Raw genomic sequence first — 12,356 nt, 5'->3', positions numbered from 1 at the left:
GGGTTAGGGTTTTCTTGTTACCCTTAAGAGTAACGAAAGGGGGGCTCGGGGGCGAAGCCCCCGCATAAAAGAAAGATCAACGTTGTATTTAAAATAAGTTGGGTTAGCGTTTTCTTGTGACCTTTAAGAGCAAACAAAGGGGGGCTCGGGGGCGAAGCCTCCCGCATGAAAGAAAGATCAACGTTGTATTTAAAATAAGTTGGTTTAGGGTTTTCTTGTGACCTTTCAGAGCAAACAAAGGGGGACTCGGGGGGTCAAGCCCCCCGCATGAAAGAAAGATCAACGTAGTATTTAGAATAAGTTGGGTTAGCGTTTTCTTGTGACCTTTAAGAGCAAACAAAGGGGGCTCGGGGGCGAAGCCCCCGCATGAAAGAAAGATCAACGTAGTATTTAAGATAAGTTGGGTTAGCGTTTTCTTGTGACCTTTAAGAGCAAACAAAGGGGGGCTCGGGGGGCGAAGCCCCCGCATGAAAGAAAGATCAACGTAGTATTTAAGATAAGTTGGGTTAGCGTTTTCTTGTGACCTTTAAGAGCAAACAAAGGGGGGCTCGGGGGGCGAAGCCCCCCGCATAAAAGAAAGATAAACGTTGTATTTAAAATAAGTTGGATTAGGGTTTTCCTGTTACCCTTAAGAGTAACGAAAAGGGGGGCTCGGGGGGCGAAGCCCCCCGCATAAAAGAAAGATTAACGTAGTATTTAAAATAAGTTGGGTTAGCGTTTTCTTGTGACCTTTCAGAGCAAGCAAAGGGGGGCTCGGGGGGCGAAGCCATGAAAGAAAGAACAACGTAGTATTTAGAATAGGTTGGGTTAAGGTTTTCTTGTGATCCTTAAGGGTAAAGAAAAGGGGGGCTCGGGGGGCGAAGCCCCCCGCATGAAAGAAAGATCAACGTAGTATTTAGAATAAGTTGTGTTAGCGTTTTCTTGTGATCTTTAAGAGCAAACAAAGGGGGGCTCGGGGGGCGAAGCCCCCCGCATGAAAGAAAGATCAACGTTGTATTTAAAATAAGTTGGTTTAGGGTTTTCTTGTGACCTTTCAGAGCAAACAAAGGGGGGCTCGGGGGGCCAAGCCCCCCGCATGAAAGAAAGATCAACGTAGTATTTAGAATAAGTTGGGTTAGCGTTTTCCTGTGACCCTTAAGAGCAAATAAAGGGGGGCTCGGCAAAAAAGAAATACTTAAATTTTGTTTGAATTAGTTGAAATGTGACAATATTTTCTAATCGAGTCAAACAAAATCCCACTAGCTGAGAGCTTCAAAACAATGTATGGCGAAAGTATGTCTCTCTAATGTCTTCAAAAATTCCGCGATGGCACATGTCTATACTAGCTTTTACCCGCGGCTTCGCCCGCGTAATAAAAGTATTCTTATTGAAACGTTTACAAAAAATAAGATTTTCATTTGGATCCGTAGGTTTCTTTGTAGGTACATCTGTCCGCGATTATTTCGATTAAGGTAAAGCGGGGCAATTCTCGACTGGAGGGCCATTGTAACTGATCTATTTGCTGTACGGTCCGGTTTTGGCTGACTGTACTTTACACATATTAATATTGTTTTAAAAGAAATTCTTGCAATGATTGTAGAATTGTTACACAGCGACCACAGCGTAGGTGCGAATATGTATGTATTTTACCTATATAAATATTTATACTGGGGAAACTTCATACAACCCACATAGCCAGTATCTTGACGCTATGGTCGGTAGGGTAAAAAGTACTTCCTTGCATTATCGCTTACAATTTTTTCCATTTTGCTTATACTTATTGCAAACGTAAACATATAAAAGGCAAGCAAACAACGATCTTCTTACAGCACATTGAATGTAATAGTTTACGGATGCAGGATACTCGCCGATGCCTACTTACTAATACCTTCCCACTGGGCCACCTGCATTTTACACTGCCTAAATATCGATTGCCGACCGATTATTCCGACCCCAATCCCTATTCTTATCCCCGTCCCTATCTCTATCTTTGTCCCCGTCCCCGTCCCGTCCCTGTCCCCGTCCCTCCCCTATCCCTATCCCTATCCCTATCCCCGTCCCCGTCCCCTATTTTTATCCCTATTTCTATCCCTATCCCTATCCCGATCCCGATCCCGATCCCGATCCCGATCCCGATCCCGATCCCGATCCCGATCCCTATCCCTATCCCTATCCATATCCCTATCCCTATCCCTATCCCTATCCCTATCCATATCCCTATCCCTATCCCTATCCCTATCCATATCCCTATCCCTCTCCCAATCCCAATCCCTATCCCTATCCCTATCCCTATCCCTATCCCTATCCCAATGCCTATCCCTAACCCTATCCCTATCCATATCCCTATCCCTATCCCTATCCCTATCCCTATCCCTATCCCTATCCCTATCCTAATCCCAATCCCAATCCCAATCCCAATCCCTATCCCTATCCCTATCCCTATCCCTAACCCTATCCCTATCCCTATCCCAATCCCAATCCCAATCCCAATGCCTATGCCTATCCCTATCCATATCCCTATCCCTATCCCTATCCCTATCCCTATCCCAATCCCTATCCCTATCCCTATCCCTATCCCTATCCCTATCCCTATCCCTAACCCTATCCCGTTCCTGTCCTGTCCCTGTCCCTGACCCTGACCCTGTCCCTGTCCCTGTCCCTGTCCCTGTCCCTGTCCCTGTCCCTGTCCCTGTCCCTGTCCCTGTCCCTGTCCCTGTCCCTGTCCCTGTCCCTGTCCCTGTCCCTGTCCCTGTCCCTGTCCCTGTCCCTGTCCCTGTCCGTGTCCGTGTCCGTGTCCGTGTCCGTGTCCGTGTCCGTGTCCCTGTCCCTGTCCCTGTCCCTGTCCCTGTCCCTGGCCCTGTCCCTGTCCTTGCCCCTGTCAAATTATCATGCTAGGAGGTGAACTTTGAAAAATCCTTTCTTAGTGCTCCTCTAAGGAACTTCCGTGTCAATTTGAAATCTCTTGAACCAGAAGTAAAGATAAAAACTAAAGCTATACTTATGGCTATTTTGGATATTTTAACCCCATTGCACAATAACAGGGGAGAAAATTTCTTTTCCACCTCATTAGATTTAAAAATCGTTGTATTTATCGTGATCAGCGACCCGATAAACCATAAAAACGATACCTATATTGTGTTTTTGACTTTACCCCCTTTGCACCCCTTTAGGGGTCAAATTTTCAAAAAAACTGAAACATGTATTTAGTCATATGTCTTTAGGAATCCTCCTGTGAAGTTTCGAATAAAATAGTCAAACTAATCTTGTTTCCCCATACAAACTTTGAACCCCCATTTCACCCTTTTAAGAGGAGAATTTTGAAAAATTCTTTCTTAGTGCTCCTCTACGCCATATAAGGAACCTATGTGCCAAATTTGAAATCTCTAGGACCAGCGGTTTCGGCTGTGTGTCGATATGTCAATCAGTCAGTCAATATCTTCTTTTATATATTTAAACCCCATTGCACCACAACAGGGGAGAAGGTATTTCACTTCCGCCTCGTTAGATTTTAAAAAACGTTGTATTTATCGTGATCAGCGACCCGATAAACCATAAAAACGATACCCATATTGATTTTTTGACTTTATCACCCCCTTTTCACCCTTTTAGGGGTTAATTTTCAAAAAACCTGAAACACGTATTCAGTCATATGTCTTAAGGAATCTTCCTGTGAAGTTTCGAATAAAATAGTCAAACTAATCTTGTTTCCCCATACAAACTTTGAACCCCCATTTGACCTCCTTAGGAGGTGAATTTTGGAAAATCCTTTCTTAGTGCTCCTCTACACTATATAAGGAACCTACGTGCCAAATTTGAAATCTCTAGGACCAGCGGTTTCGGCTGTGTGTCGATATGTCAGTCAGTCAGTCAATATCTTCTTTTATAATTATATTTTTTTGATATTTAAACCCCATTGCACCACAACAGGGGAGAAGTTATTTCACTTCCGCCTCGTTAGATTTTAAAAACGTTGTATTTATCGTGATCAGCGACCCGATAAACCATAAAAACGATACCCATATTGATTTTTTTACTTTATCACCCCCTTTTCACCCTTTTAGGGGTTAAATTTTCAAAAAACCTGAAACACGTATTCAGTCATATGTCTTAAGGAATCTTCCTGTGAAGTTTCGAATAAAATAGTCAAACTAATCTTGTTTCCCCATACAAACTTTGAACCCCCATTTGACCCCCTTAGGAGGTGAATTTTGGAAAATCCTTTCTTAGTGCTCCTCTACACTATATAAGGAACCTACGTGCCAAATTTGAAATCTCTAGGACCAGCGGTTTCGGCTGTGCGTTGATATGTCAGTCAGTCAGTCAGTCAGTCAGTCAGTCAGCTTCTTCTTTTATATATTTAGATTGTCTATCTTTTACGGATAACTTACTAGGTATAAACATTTTTATGATAATACCGTAATAAGAAGGTAGCCGCTAGTTATTATTAAGTAGCAATTAGCAATAAGTACACGTTAAGCCACAAATGGCATGTAAAATCCGCCTACTTGAAATAAATTTATGTATAAATGTTAAAAGTATTTCATTATTAATGACTAAAAAGTATAAAATAAATTAATAGTTTAAAAAACACTATAAAACACGCTTTTATAAATGCACGTAAAAGCCAAAAATAAATTATGGATCGTTCAAGTTGTCTCTATTTGTGAGCTGAAGTTTAAAAACTATGTGCTTTTAATTATAATATTTGATTGTAAAAGCGTGGGGCGCTGGAACAGGAAAGACTTTCTTGAAAACAAATACTAATCCGATCTTCCTGGCGAATGAAGTTGCATAAGAACATAACGTTTACATATGCCGCCTAAGGGTTACCAAAGAGAACCAAAGATATCTCGTCCACGAACAAGAACTCTGCATCCTGTCACTGTATAGACACTGTCCCCATTTGTACTTTGATTACCGGAAAAAAGCGGCGTTCTAAGTGTCGGTGACTGTCGTCTCTCCTCGCTACTAGCGCATATTTTGTCTAGTTCGACAAACTGGTACCTACTTTGAACACTGAGTTTTAATTGATTTGACTGTTTAATGTAGAACCTACTAGTGATGCTGCAACTCCAGTTAGCGCGTCAATCTGTGTAACCTCCTTCCCGTAACATAGCATAATTTGATTTATCAGCAAGTTATACAAAAAGTCTTTCCTGTTCCAGCGCCCCACGCTTTTACAATCAAATATTATAATTAAAAGCACATAGTTTTTAAACTTCAGCTCACAAATAGAGACAACTTGAACGATCCATAATTTATTTTTGGCTTTTACGTGCATTTATAAAAGCGTGTTTTATAGTGTTTTTTAAACTATTAATTTATTTATTTTCTACACAACTTTAGGTGATACAGAAAGCCTTGAATACCACACAGTGTGGTCTAAAAATGCGCAAAATGTCCCGATCGTCCTACCTAAAATGAAGTGTCAAATTTTGTACTGAAGTTGATTCTTGCCTGTAATTTTAAATATGTCTCAGGCTCTTGATTGTTCATAATTTTTGTGTTGTTGCAATTGAATATCACGTAACGAGGCATTTTTTATGTTTTGGTTGACTTCAACTTACAAAAATTGACGCCCGAAAGCTGCAAGCTGCGAGTAAAGACGGACAACTCAGTGGATTTCACTGAGTTCATTTGACACGCTAAGTAGATACGTTTGCTTGATCTATGGTATATATGACATCTGTGTTGGCAACCTCTTAACTCCCAAAGCGTGGCAACTTCATAATAATATTATATAACCCTGATACAGATAGGATTCGAAATTTCGTGGCCTTCGCTCTGAGTTTGTTGTAAATATTGTTACTGCAATTGCCTTAATGTCAAAATGCATTAAGACTTTGTTAACGTAATGGCGCTTAGGCCCTTTTAATTCTATTTTAGTTAAAGCAACAAAGAGTTCAGAACTTCGTCTTAAGCTTTAGAAATACAAGGAAATGGGTTAAGATTAAATTATGTTTTTATTAAGAGTTTTAATGATTCACGGTTATTTTCATTAGACTTATTATACATATTGACGGGGATGTAGACCGTGATTAGCTTGATTGAGAGTGACATAGGCTAATATTCGGCTCTTTCTAACCCTCCGCTTCCCTAAAATGGGGAGATTGGGGAGTGGAAGTTTGTATGGAGCATTCCGCAATTTTCCAACTTAACGCGAGCGAAGCCGCGGGAAAAATCTAGTATAAGGTAGAGCGGGGCAAATCTCGACTGGGAGACAATTGTAACTAATCTATCGTAACGTTTACCCTTCATTTTTTTCCAATGAAAAAGCAAAAGTTCTTAGCATTGAAGCGGTTAAACTTCAATTTCCCATCAACTTTTATTTTACACAACAAAACTTTACGCCTCCTAAACTGGACGCTGTAAAATTGTTAGCAAAAATAACCGTTTCAGGTTATTTTATGAATACACATAAACAGCTGCCTATCTCCATTTTTATAGAGGTTCGAAGATTCTGCACCCCGTTAATAATACTTACTTTCAACGGAATTTCAACCCAAACTTCATAAGAAATATAAGAGTGATATTTGGTTGGCTGGGGGCCAAATGAAGCTAAGTGTAGGGAGAGGGTAAAAGGTTACGGTTTAGGGTCTCTAAGGTATTTGGATTGCGGTTATTTGTTTCGTTGTCAAGGTCGACTGGGACGATATTCACGAGGAAATCAAGATAAGCTCGGTTGTATGTGAGGTCCCTATTCCCTAATCGACACCGTGACATAAGGTGAAGCGGTGCAAATCTCGACTGGGGGCCAAATGTAACTGGTCCAATTTTTCCATGTTTTACAATGTTTGCATTATTTAATAGAGTGTCCACCGGTTATATTATACATAGAAATAGTCGAGAGCATTTGTATGGAGAATTGACCTGTATCGTATCGTCTTAAAGAGTAAATATGTACCATTTTTTTTAATCGCCATGCCATCGATAAACAAGCTTTTCACAAAAAGTAGGGCAGATGGGACAGAAACCGGATTTTCACTTTACACATCGAAGCCCTGAAAACCAATTTCTACCCCGTTTTTAGGTATTAGTTCCTGATAAATGGCAAATGGTTTATCAACGTTACGCAGGGTGGCACGGGGTGAAGACAGGGCGGAGAAGACCGGTGGAAAACGGTCGGCCGTTTCTTAGAGTTTGGCTTGGTAGGGTTCATGTCAGTATGGCATGTTATCCTTAATTTGATCTTCCATTAGCAATTGTTTTTGGAATATTTATAAAAGTGACGTTCTGAAATGCATTCCTGCATTATATCTATATTGTATTTTACGCATTAAAAATTTGGGGGTGTCCAAGATAGATTTACCTACTTAAGTTTTTGAAATTGACAGTGATAGGCAACATCCAAGCACTATGCCACCACAATAATTCGTGTTATAATAGTGACCTTAAAAATGTAACTTACAATGACAGACAGACAATAAAATAGAAGTCGTGCAACATCAGCAGAAGAAACCCATACAACATCTTGACCACACCTCGTTCACTGGCGATCAAATATATGAAAGAGGCGCGTTCCTAGCTCACAGTGTAAGCTCGTGTAGGTGAACGCGTACTATGCTTGTATGAGTGGCATATGACAGGTCGACTGTTCGCGTTTTTGACAGGCGGTAACTGTGAGGTAACCGAGAGGGAGTGGGCGCCACTTTCAGCGGGGAGCGGAAGTGGTCATACTCATACTATACGATAGTACTCTTTTTTATACTGTGTCTTGACTGTATTTTATTGACGTTTTCTCCCGCATTTTCCCTAACCAGCATATCATGCTCGCTTGCTCCTTGATCTACAATGAGAGTCAAACCGATTCACGGCTTATTTACATTTGAGTCTTCATCATCATCAAAGATGGCGAAGTAAATCAGAACCACATTTTTATTTTAGAAACTGCCTATAATCATTTTAGCACTGTGCCCGTATCAATTTGTTTTTTCTTAGCCTATATTGAAAGAAAGAAAGAAAGAAAGAAAAAGCATTTATTAGCACAAAATACATATCAATAACTATCTAAAACTAAAACCAAACAAACCAAAAAATTATAAGTTGCGCTAAATGGTCCTTACTCAGCTAGATGTCACGGTATGCGCCACATGGCACACTCTGCAACGCTGGTTTTCTGTAAGGCCTAGAAGATGGACTAGGTGGCACTAAGTAAATGGACTATGTACAATTTAGACGACACTAAGAAATTAAATAACATATAAAGTCTTAGAATGTTTGTGTGTAATGTATGTACATGTAAATGTGTGTGAGTGTGCACGGTTGCCTAAGTGTTGCTTTTCTGCTTAGCCAGTATGAATTTGCGAAGATGAATTTTGAATGTGGACACGGTTTTGAATTACGTACTGGTGGTGGCAAATCATTCCAACACTTTTGGAGTGTTCCACTGCCGATTTCCGTTACTTCCGGCCAGTTGTTTAGGAAGTCGTCAAGGTCGTCCCGCCACCTTTGCCTGGGCCTGCCCCGCCCACGCTTCTTCGTCGGCATCCACTTGGTGGCTATGTTAGGCCCACGGCCCACCTATCCGGATGCATGCGATAGACGTGGCCGGCCCGGTGCAATCAATATTTAACAGTTTTTATTTTTGTAACTTTTATCATATACATTACATTTTACATTACATACTACATTAAATAGGTTTTAAGAATGGAGGATGATTTATCACCTAGGTCTCCAGTAGGACGGAGGCCATTAGATATCGTTGGGGTGATGCCGTTGAAGCGGATCTGCGTTCTCCAAGCATTGGAGGGACGTCGCTAAGGATCGGGATGATTGGCGTACACTCGTGTCGGAGGCCAAGCAGTTTTCCGTACATTAAATAGGCCTATGAAATATCATGCTCGCTCAATCCTTGACCTTCAGATAGAGAGAAACCAATTGCGGCTTACCGACATTACGCCACGGGACTTAAAGGATTTCTGCGCGAACTAGCTTGTATCCTGCGGCTTTTCCCGTATTTAGTTATTCACAGATATTACGTGTATTACTGGATGAAATTATACGTAATTATACGTGTATTACAGATATTGAGATAAAGGTGTCTTAGAAGACGATTATGAGACATGGGATGGGTCCAATTGACAAGATTTCATATTTTTGAGTACCTACTACTTTTTATTGTTAGGTTTGAAAGAACTCAATACTAAAAGATACACGTATTTTTTATTTTTCCAAAAACTGCTATTTTAATGAGAAAATCCCTTCTTATTACTACTTCGAGCAGAAAGAGCGTAAGTTACAAATGTCAAGACACAGCTTTATGACGTCACATGTGTTGTTTCATACACCTAAGAAAACGACAAAATCATTTCTAAAAAAAAAGATTTAACAGTCAGCTTAAACAGTCCGGTATGTCTGACTGTCAAGTGTCATTGTACTGGTTGACAGTGAATGACTACGAACCATAGACTAAGCCATGAAATTTTTAATATCTTTGCTACGAACTGTGATAAGTGTCACTGTCAAACTCAAGTGACATCCCAACTGCTATTTGACGTCACTTCCCCTTTAAAATATTTTTAAGATTTTTTTATACTAAAAATACGGAAAAAAATTTAAAAATATATTTATGTGATCTACAAGCGTATATCTTGAAATGGTTTTCGATTTAGGGACATTGAAAATTTTGAAACGTTGTCAATTGTGGCGTGTGATGTACGTTTTCTTTTAAATCCTTAAATGCTAACCCCCTAATTCATTAACTTTCACTAAAGTGAACATGCCGATAAAAATCGTTTGTCCCTTTCCGACGTATTGGTGTGACAGAAAGGGACAAACGATTATTATCGGCTTGTTAACTTTAGTGAGCGTTTATAAATAAGGGGGTAAGTTAATATTGACATTGGAACTTCAGCAATTTTAAATAATATGCTCTGCCTAAAGTGCATATCCCCTTTTGGTATTCCAGAGGTGAGACGAGTATATTATAGGGTCTTATTCTTAACATTCTGTTTTAATTTGCTTCTCATTTGCTCGCGGCTTTTTGTAACAAGGGTCTACTTTTGACCTTTAATAAATATAAAACCAAGAAACCTTTCCGTCCCATAATTTTGCTCAATAAACGCGACAGGGTAGTTGTACCCATTTCACATGCGGGTTGTATAACTAAGATTTATGTTATGTAAGTAAATCTATTTAAATATACGGGAATCACGTAAATACATCAAGTTCGTTGGTTTCGAGTCATTTCGGAGACCCGTCATCATGGCAAGAGTGCTCGTGGCGGCTAGACTCCGTGTAAAGTGCACGAAGTGAGCAGCGGAATCGAATAGTGTCTCTTTCTAATGCATAGCTCCATCCCTTTCGATTATTTACGTTTGTTAAAAATCACGTTAAGCTTATCTGTGGTAGCATACGCAAAGAGACGTCGTCGTGCATCGTGCTGCCGATCCTAAAAATTGTTGTGTTGCATTACGAGCTAGACAGAGCTGGAATCGCCAATATAGTGTCCAATCGCTGTCGCAACTTTAACCTTTACTAAAGAGAAGACTAACGCCGTGGCTTGCGTGGGCGACGGTCGCGCGACGGCGATGCGACGCATACGAAATCAAACCTTATCGATATGGAAGAATGAGACGCGACGGCGACGGTCGCGCGACGGTTGTGCGACCGTCGCCCACACAAGACACGGCGTAACAAACCTTCCCCTCCAATAAACGTGTAGGCGTCCGTTTCACGCTCAGTGCTCCCGATTTGTCGATCAAGGATCTAGAAGGTTCCATGTTTGCCACAATATGAATGTAAAACCCAAACTTGTTGCTCAAATTTCATTGTAGTCTGGTACAGTTATCTTTTCAATAGAAAAAGGAGGCAAAAAAAAATGTTGCAAAGAGTGCAAACCCCATTGAACAAAGGAGTTTTGTATCTTTCTCTTACTGACTTTATTTTTTCGCTCATTACCTAACGTCGATTCGCACATTTAAATCTGTCTGTCTGTTCGTAAAAGGTTCTTACTAGCCTTTAATAAACACAAGACCAACATTTCCCGTCCCATATTTCTAAGATACAATAAACTGTGTAGGCGTGCCCATTTCTCGCTCAGGGCTCCCGATTTGTCCAACTTTGTTATTGCCGGCCGGCGTTAAATGGGGATCTGATGTGTTATTTTGTTATGGATCTAGAAGGTTCTATTTTTGCCACAATATGGATTGTATTGGATATGTTTGCAGCGTAGCGTGAACGGATTAAAAGCCACATTTCGAAATTGTATGAAAGGACCGCCTTGAAATTGAATTTGACCACTCTAATCTTAGTACTCAAAACGCACGCAAAAACGACGGGGTGTTATAAGTTTGACGTGTCTGTCTGTCTGTCTGTCCGTCCGTCTGTCTGTTTGTCTGTCTGTCTGTGTGTGTGTCTGTCTGTGGCATCGTAGCTCCCGAACGGATGAAACAATTTTGATTTAGTTTTCTTTGTTTGAAAGCGGGAAGCGGGAAGCGGGGGGAAGTCGGGAGTGTTCTCAGCCTCTTTCATGACAATTGGTCCACTATGTCGCGGTCGGGGTTTTTTCAAAATTTTAATTTTGTGGTTATAAATTTGAATAAAAGTATTTTGAAAATACCTAAGTATTTTGCATTTTTGTAAGCGGCTGGCAGGCCCCGTAGTCGAATGGCATTTCTACGACGCGAAACGAAAACGAAACGCCGCGAAAGATAGTCTGGCTCTGTCGCGCCAATACGCAAGAGTGTATCGCAGGCTTTACTACGGTGGACGTCCAAAGTCCAAACAGGCATTTATTGCAAACCATGGTATACCAAGGTGTTTACATAGGTATAGGTACAAGGGATCACATGGCACCCTGGTAGGGTATGGCAATTTTTCTTATACTATTTAAACAAACAATATTATTTTTAAGTGTCCTCTCCCAACTCCCATTAAAAAAATGTCGCTGTTATTTTAGCTGACATTAGAATAACTAAGAGATATTTTACAGCGTCATCTATTTCATTTTTGCGCATTTACCCTCATTACTGATGCCGCAAGCCTGCTAGGTCGTGTCTGGGTTTTTAAGCGTTCAGCCTTCAACTTTGAGTTTGGGCAGTACAAGCAAACGAAAAGTTCTGATTGTTGAAAGTTGGGATCCGCCGGGCTGTTCGGTTTTAAATAAAACGCAAGGCTGCTTTCAAAAAAAACGTCAAAAGAATGTAAAATTGATAGTTTTAGTCGGTGAAATACTACACTTTCCGTTATCCAATAGATTTATTTAATTCAAGTTCCAGTTAGAGCATCATATTATCTTGATTTTTATAAGACTGGATTTTTGAAAACTAACTCACTAAATTAATTATGAATTTTTCTCTAATGCACGTTTAGGAAAACGCACGTATAGAGCTGAATCAGTCGATCTTATTTGTAAAATTTGGACAATTTTGAATATT

This window comes from Leguminivora glycinivorella, chromosome 23 (genome assembly GCF_023078275.1).
Source record: "Leguminivora glycinivorella isolate SPB_JAAS2020 chromosome 23, LegGlyc_1.1, whole genome shotgun sequence".
Classification (NCBI taxonomy): Eukaryota; Metazoa; Arthropoda; class Insecta; order Lepidoptera; family Tortricidae; genus Leguminivora; species Leguminivora glycinivorella.
This window is presented reverse-complemented; position numbering follows the sequence as displayed.